The 9,235-nt window shown below is 32.3% G+C and overlaps 1 pseudogene; it reads right to left on the bottom strand.

The window, feature by feature from the left end:
- Positions 1-5,767: 5,767 nt before the first annotated feature.
- On the bottom strand, positions 5,768-5,886 carry LOC118607463 (annotated as a pseudogene).
- Between the last annotated feature and the right edge of the window lie 3,349 nt (positions 5,887-9,235).

Below are 9,235 nucleotides of genomic sequence, written 5' to 3'. Positions count from 1 at the left end.
TTAGAACTGTGACTAGAACTATGAGTGCTATGCAGATATTTTTTTTTTATGTTATCCGAATTACTACATGTTATCAATTTTTTATGTACATATACTTAACTTGAGAGACAGGAAAAAAAACAAATGAGAAATATAATAAACACGATAAGTATAATCTACAATTCCAAAATCCAAACAACCCTGAAAAACAAAATTCTTTTCACAACGTATTTGACAACAAAAAAAGACAACTTGAATTTATTTGGGGGTAAGGCTTGACCGAAATTAGTTGAGGCCTGTTTAGAATCTTAATTTATGTCACTTGGCTTAGCAATTCATGTTTTACTACAGTAATATTAATACGATTGCTATCTTTTATTCAATATATATATTTTTAAATTCAGAGTATAATAACTGCCCACCATCACATATGTCAGTACTGGCATGTATAAGACTTAGGCTTCACATTCTCCCAAATTATGTTACTCTCCAGAAAGAACAGATACAGAAACGGGTTACGCTACTTATGGTACTTTGCTAGAATATTTGGAATTTGTTTAAAATATTCTGCTCATTTACAAATTCATCTAGAATTATGTAATTTAAACATTATTCTAAATATCTGTAAATTAAAATTACCATAGAATTTATTTTTGGTTTAGAAAATAGTATATTAAACTAAATAGCATAAAGGTTACTCAATTTCATTTGTTTAGTTGTTCTTTAATTACATGTACTTATTTTTTATTAAATAATAAATAATTATGTACTTCTATACAAATCTATAAATTTTAAGTGATTTTTTTAATTTTAACTTTTTATTATAGTTGGCATAAAATATTATATTAGTTTCAAGTGTACAGCACAGTGATTAGACATTTATATAACTTATGAAGTGATCACCCTGATAAATCCAGTACTCATCTGACACTATATATCTTCATTACCAACCTACAGACTATATTCCTCATGCTATACTCTTTATCCTTATGCTTATTTTGTAACTACCAATTTGTACCTCTTAATCCCCACCTCCATTCACTCATCCTTCACTACCCATTGGACATTGTCGATGTGTGTTTTTTTATGTGTGTGTTCATATTTACATATTAGAAGGAAATTACATTTAAGCATCTACATCTGAAAAGATGTGTCAAGGAGTTGCTAAGACACGTAATGTGTATGTATTTAAAGACTTAAAATTTAAATTTACCTGCTTGTGAGAATGATATCTAATTGTGCATTATTCATTATTTTTCTACTATTCATTATTTTTATAGTATTCTTTTATAAAGGGCTTTATTTATAAGGTTTTTTTATTTAAAATTTTTTTATAAAGAGCTTTATTTTTTCCTAAAATAAACTCACTTGATGAAATGAGAAAATTGAATGAATTTTCCACTGCATTTAATAGAATATAAGAAACCAAGTTAAAGCATTTTTTAAAGATATAATAAATTTTACATTTTGAAGACAATACAAACACATTATTTTATTCTCGTTTAATTATATTTCTGCTCTGTTTCATTATTAGACAATAGTTTATTTGCAGATCAGATCAATCAAACTAAGGCCAAGTAAATGTTTTTGACCACCTGCATTTTAATAATTTAAAAATGCTGACATTTAAAAATAGAAATATTTAATCCTGATATTAATGGAATATTGAAATGTCATAGCAGAACGCTTCGGTCATGGAAGGTTTCCCCAGTTAACCATAATTTTTTAAAAAAAATTTAATGTAGATATCTATAGAGAAACTACTTTAAGACTTTTTTATTATCAATTTTTTATTTATGGAAACAATTAAAATAGATATGTATATTCTTGAAAAAATTATAAATTAAGATATCATTTTTATCATATTTTGTTAATTTTTTTATAACAAATCATTTTGAATGTTAGACTCTGTTGATGACATAAGTCACTGTTACCAGAGCTATATCAAGTAGTTGTTTTTAATGGGATATACAAATACATATATATATATAATACACACACATATATATGCATGTATATACCATGAAATTCTGCATAAAATATATAATAAATGTATAAATCCAGACAATTCAACAGAAGAATAGAGACAATATAATGTAATAAAATAATGTATCCACTGTGTCATTCTAATTTCAAACTTTTAACTACATTTTCTAAGTACTGGTAATGTTTTTATGATCCAAGTATCTTGGCAAAAACCCAATGTGATTAAAGTCATATTTTCTTGATATTAATGTTTACTTCATATTAAACTTAACGTGGCTTTCCACTTTTTTCTCTCTACATTTCAATAATAAAGTTGAAAGTGCACACCGATATTGCTTATAAGATAATTGTTAACTTCCTCATTGAGAAAGAAAAGCATTAATTAAATTAGCAAATCTTTTTAAAGAATTTTATCACATAAATAAAGAAGAACTCCAAATTTAAAGTACAAAACCAGCACGAGGCTGTCATGTAGTTTTAAAACATTTTTTTTTTCTTAGGCCAGAATTTAGAGGTCACTCAACTTTATCAAGGTCTAGAATTTCATTCTCGAATATAGTTGAAACTAACTCTGATAACTTAGAATGTCCATCAAATTTTTACAAGAGACATGGCTTGAAATTACCTGTCATAATAATGAGTATTTATTAAAATGAATTTGGATAGCTTCTTTAATTTTAGATTTATTCTTTGTCTCCAACTTTCAATGTTTCCACATCACTCCCTATCAGATTTGTCTCCCTTCTATTTTTGAAAGCACATGGCTTTGCCATGGTCTAATGTGAGAGTATTAATAGTCTTCCCAACAGTTTTCTTTCTCTGGAAAACTGGGATATTTTTAAAGAAAATCACCATGTTTTAACATCTTAATAGGAATTCCGAAATAGATATTAGGAGTTATAAGACATATTTTCCTAGTGTGCTGGGTAGTTTCCGTTTGTCCTTTCGGATCCCCTCTTTATTCTTTATCGTCTTTCAAGTGACCTGGGGTGCTGCCCTGAGTGCCGATGTCATTGAGCTTTCTGCTCTCTGACTCTCATCGGATTCAGTCAGTAGAAAGAATCAATAGGAGATGAGAAAACGTATGGGAGTAAACCCCAGGGAATTCAGGACTTTTTTTTTCACTCGTGGTCATAGGTTTCTGTGTCCCTCTACTAGAGGTGACTTCTCTTTTCAGATGACTTTTCTCATTCAAGTACCCTCTGCAGCTTAAGTGACCACTCCTTTCACCCCCCTCTGCTCCCTCTTGTTGCCAGCATCATGTAGTTTATTATCCTTTGTTGCTATCTTTATCTACAACTTTGGAAATAATCCATGCATTTAACTTTGATCAATCATCCTGTTTCATGGTCAGTCTTTTATTGATGAAGCCTCATTACTGCAACCACTTAAGAAAACCTGTGATGGATTAAAAAACAAAGTAAAATTAGTTAAACAAATATCCACAAGAGTTACTTTTACATGCTAACCTAAAAACGTTGGAAAAGATATACATAAGCTTGATATTTTAGGTTGAGAAATTATTACCGCTTTTAAATTGAAATCAGGAAAAATAGATACTGGTTTTCTCGTGTATTTGTTTGTTTTTTGAGGGTAAGTTGCCCTGTTTTCATCTGTTGAATATTCAGTTTTGTCCTCCAAATATAATTTCCATCTTTTTCTATCTTCCTCTGTGCCTTGAGAGGCTGATACATCTTAGAGCCCCATTTAGGCTCCTGGCCCTCTGGCTTCGAGTTGAAGTTGGTCAATGGATGACAATAGCAAGAGATGAGAAGGAATAAGAAACAATAGCTTGGGGTATTTATTCTTGCTGCTTCTTCCCTGCTGCTCCTCAGTCCTAAAGACAATAACAGTTCCCAGTATTTCTAGATGCCGGAAGCTTCACCTTTTTTTGTGTGAGTTCCTTAGCTCAACCCATACCTTTGTAACTATGTCCTCAATAACATTATTCAATTGCCAATTTGTGTGTCATCTGTTTTCTGCCAGAATTTTGACAAATTCGGCATTCAATATCTGACTTGTTACAAATTTATATATATATATATATATATATATATATATAAATAGTATCTGCATCCTATAATAAAGCAATTGTTTTAATTTTTTATAGTAGCAGAATAGAACATTTTAAACTTACAAAATGGACAATTTTTATAATCCACAGTTATTAAAACAATCTAGAATTTTAAGTCCCAAATTTTCTTGAATCTAAAATACAGCTATTTTTAAAAACAAAAAACAAGAAAAAAAGACAAACAAAAATAGTGGGAGCTGAGAACCATATATATCAAGGGATTTGGGGCCCAGGGTGTCTGTGTGTCCAATAAGTCTATAAAGTCACAAATTATATTTATTGTTAAGATTAAATTGATAATAGTGTCTCCATGCACTAAAAAATAATCCCATTTGGACAATCTGTTATAGGGTCACTCTAGTCATATCACAAAATTGTTTTAATTTTTTAGACAATATGAAAAATACTTTGTATAAGTTAGAGCATTTTCAGGCTAAGGTAGTTGCTAAAGTCAAAAGTTGGATTTGTTCAGGTAAGAAAGCTGCCAGAAAGTTGTTTTAGATCACATAAATTCTCCTTCCATGTATATGAGTCTATAGCTCAGGATAAAATGCCTGCAAGGATGAATGTTAATATCATTATTCTGTTAATATCTATTTATTGAAAATAATTCTGCGCCTTCTGAGGCATGCAATAAATTGTAATGTCAATGTTTGTGAGCCACTAACTGTTCATTTCATAAAGAGGTAGATTTTAATGGACAATTTAAATGTCCACAGTAAAATTTCTGAGGATACAGTAGAATTGGCAAATGATTTTAGTGAATATAAAATAATATTGTGTTTGGTATGTGTCTCATATTAAAACATGCAGTGAATTAAAAGCTCAGATCCACTTAAAAAATTGGTCATAAATTTCAACACCATTATATATGAATTTTGAACTTACTATCTTTTATAGTAAAAAATATATATATACACATTTGTGTGTATATATGCATATATATGTATATATATATAAACAAAAACCCTAGTATGCCTCCCACAGAAATGCTTGTCAGTACTTTCTGCTCTCATGAAGCTTGTTTGTTAGTGATCATGCCCATAGAGACCGTTTGGATTTGCTAAAATTAGACTTAGTAGCCCTTGGTAATAGAATCTGATTTGGAGGAGAGCCAATGTTCTTGATTTAACTCAGGAATAATTGTGACAAGTACCCTTTATCACATTATATTTAGGAAACACCTTAAAATATTTGAAGGGTGTCAAAATACATCAATCTCTTCAAATGCAAAACTTCTGTCAAGGACTAAGAATGTAATGGTTAAGGAGATGAAGTTCTTGAAGTTATATAAAAAATTGCCTTCACTTGTTCAATTTTTAAAAATCAGTAGGAGTATATCTTTAGATGGAACTTATTAATACATCTTAAAATTAAATACTACCATTGTACTATTTGAAAAAAGATATTCCATTTCATTTCTGATAAGTTTTTTTCCTCTCATTTTAGATGAATAAAACTAGTCATAACTTTTACAATACATTAAAAAGTTTTAGTTTTCAGGAAGAATCATATAGATGATCTATGCTATGTTAATTCAAAAATAGATTAAAATACCTAATTTAATTTTTACATGAATAAGTTTATTGCTTATCATTTGCTGTTTCTAAGCTCCAGATTACTCTTTGCCTGCTCTGTTAAAACAGATTGAGTCTTTTAAATATGTTTTCTTTGTTAGCCAACAATGGAGCTGATTATGGAAGCCTAGAAAAAAATTTTTTTTTTTTACACCTACGGCACCTGGTCTTCCTAGGTGGTCTCCCATCCAAGTACTAATCAGGCTCAACCCTGCTTAGTTTCCAAGCTCAGATGAGATTGGGCTGGTTCAGGCTGGCATGGCTATAGACTATAGGAGCAAAATTTTGCTTTCTGGTTCTGGTGTGCTCACTTGGCAAGTCTCTAGCATGCACGGCTTCCTCTTGGCTCCTCAGTAGTTACATCTTCTCCAGTACCTGGTTCCAGCAGTGCATTGTGGCCGGCAACACCTAGTGACCAGATGTTATCTCTGGCATCCTGGTTTGGGCAGTTTTGTAGCCGAGCACTGCCAGCCAGCTTCTCCAGTACTTAAAGCTTCTCCAGTGCTTAGCTTTTGCATTGCCTGGCATCCAACAGAACCTAGAGGCCAGCAGCTCCCCTGGCATCTCGATTTGTTTACTTTTATGGCAGAATGCCTCCAGAGAAACCACTTGTGGGCAGCTTCCATTGGCACACTTGAGGGCAGAATTCTGGCAAGTTCTAGAGGGTAACATTTCACCAATTTCTATTTGCATGGCACCATAGGAACTTCTTTGTCATCCTAGAGTTACAGATGTGCCTTCTCCAAAAAGTCTGAATCTCACCCCCAGAAATGAGGCTTTTTCCTTGTAGCACTGGCTATTCTCTATACCTGCTATTCCTATATTCTTCAGAGTTCATTTTACTTCTTGCTACCACATTTCCTCATTATTTTAATCCCCTGTCATATCAAAAATTATTTATATTAAACTTCTGTTCAAATTACTGGAGTGTTTCTAACTCTTGATTGAGTTCAGATGAATACAATAAGTATCATGTTTTTGTTTTTGTTGTCGTTGCTGCTGCTTAACTAGGAAATGACTGGCTAATTGCCCCAGAAATATTTTGATTGTATAAAGTCAGTGAAACTGCTGAGTTGGAAGAACAATCAACTTAGGCAGTGGGATGAATATTCTCTAGAACCACTTGCTACTCTTCTCTCTCTCCTTCACTCTATCCCAGTGGAATAAATTCTGATGACTACACTCTTGTGGGATCCCTTCCACTCTGGCTTCTGGCTTAGTTTAGTTATGAGATTTAGTGGCAGAACAGAGGGCAAGTAGAGAAAAAGGCTGAGATGCTTACTTTCCTTGTTGTCTCACAGACCTCTTAGGGGTTAGTCATACCTTAAGGCCACAGCTTTGGATGGACAGCACTTCCTCCAAATCTATAGCTCATGTAGCATTCAGGAAATACCAAATGCTGATATGTCAGCAAGTAAAAAAGAAAAAAAAAAGGCACTTACTCTACTGGTAGGCGGATTGCCTGGTTAATGAGATTCTATTGACATTGTTACATTTTGGAGAAAGGAAAAATAAGTCTGGAACTAAGAGAATTCACCAGCGTACCTCTAGCTGCTTCCAAATATGGTAACAAAAATTAACTAGCTGAAATACTAGCCAAAGGTAAGAGTTACAGCTGATTGGGAAAGGAGAAAAAGATTAACTGCAGCCTTGGGTGTAGTTGCTTCATGGGGAATCTAGCTTATGGAGTTACTCTCGAAAGTCATATTATTTTTAGAGACTGGCCAGTCATCACTTCAAAGCCTCAGTAACACAGAGAATTCAATGCAAGTCATGAGCAGATTTGAATGCTGCAGTGGGTGGACTATAAAAATCAATGTAGATGTACTGCTTTGTATTGTTTCAGCCACCTCTGAGTCTAGTTGAAGCTGCAGTAAACATTTTCCAACACTGATAGTTTCCCACATGGAGCCTGGGTGTCTCTCCGCTTCTCTGACTGAGGGCTTCCTGTGGTACCATGGGAGCTCGCTAAAGTCACCAGCTGGATAGCGCTGGAGTATGAGACCGGAAAGCTTTCATAGTCAACACTCAGTTCGCAAGGGACAAAAGCCATGGGTTAAGTATTCCTATCTCTTCACTTTTCTTTAGAACAATCCTGAGGTGCATTCTACATAGTTTCTCTGGTATTTCCAAGAAGATTAATCTTTAATTGCCCATCCCAAAACCTACTCATAAAATCACCCTTTGTTGGCTATTTTCTCTTAATCCTCTGTCTCTTTTTTCTGCTCCCGCCCTTGTACTACCTTGATCACTTCCCCAAATCTATCTACTTATATCATAGTCTTAATTTCAGGACTGCTTCTAGGGAAAATCAAAATAACACATAGCTCTAGTTTTGCAGAAAATATACTGATAGATCCACATTGCAATGCTGGTTTGAGTTCTGTATTTTTATATTACCTCACAAACATAGTATATAAGTCCTTGTTTTTGTGTTCTTCTCTGCAATTCATATATCTCATGTCAGATCTCAAAAATAGTTAATCAGTGGAAAGGGAAAGAATTTTCAAAGTCCTATTCAGCCACAACTAGAATTTATCTCCCACTAATGGTTTCAGTAATCCTGTTGTAACATTTCTTTCTTTCATATAAAAGTAGTAATCCCTTTTGTTTTGGGGACATAATGTTAAAATTGCTGCTTTTAACTTTTAGCACATTAATAAAGAGATCTAGCAAATCACATTCTAAGACAGGTAACTAATCTCTCTTAAGCAGAAGGGATTTAAAAAGAAAAGTCCATCGCTTTAAATAAGGGTCCCTCCAAGGACACATGAATAGATAAAATCAGGCTACGAATGCTGTTTCTCAGTGTAAATGTTACTGTTTTCTAATATTCTATTATCTTATAATCAGAAAAATATAACAGCATAATTGAGAGTTTACAAACATCTAATTTTGATAGAAAATCATTGATAATATAAGTAAAAAATCTGCCTTGAACTTTTATATATATGGTGTGACTATAACTATGTAAGACAAGTAAGAACAATTTATTTTTAAAGAAAATGTGGGGTAATCTGGGATTTATATATAGCTGTGTAAACAAAATATTTGAAACTTTGTGTTCAGTAAGAGACAAATTGGTAGTTATTTTTATATTATGTCTAGAAAAAAACCCCACAAAATTCTAGAAAACAATACTCCAACAAATTAATCTTGACTATTTTCATTACTGGGACTTTAGGAATTATTTCTTGGCAAATTTTCATATTTTCTTAATGAATATAAATTAAAAAATAAAATATCCAAAGTGCTATATAAAAATATGTCAGAAAATATTCAAAAAACTGTTTAAAGATGCATCAGCAATGTCAAAATACCTACCATTAAAAATATAAACTGCAAAGAATATGTGATATATTTTTAACAATTTTAGGGTACACGTAATTAAAGAACTACTGAATCTACAAACTAAGAATCTGAATATCCAGCAAATGTTTTCCTATTTTACAGCTAAAACACTCTGTGCGATTGCTTGCACATTGCCCCCATGTTATGCATTGCATCACTTATAATATCAATGTCCGATAACACTTCCTGAAATGATGTTTTATTGCTTCTTGGCCTTTTGGCTAAGATCAAGTGAAATGATGTTTTAATTTCTAGTCTTCTTCTGTTC

The sequence above is a fragment of the Rousettus aegyptiacus genome, unplaced genomic scaffold (genome assembly GCF_014176215.1).
Source record: "Rousettus aegyptiacus isolate mRouAeg1 unplaced genomic scaffold, mRouAeg1.p scaffold_m13_p_8, whole genome shotgun sequence".
NCBI classification, from domain to species: domain Eukaryota; kingdom Metazoa; phylum Chordata; class Mammalia; order Chiroptera; family Pteropodidae; genus Rousettus; species Rousettus aegyptiacus.
Note: the sequence above shows the minus strand (reverse complement) of the source record. Positions and strands in the feature narration are given on the sequence as shown.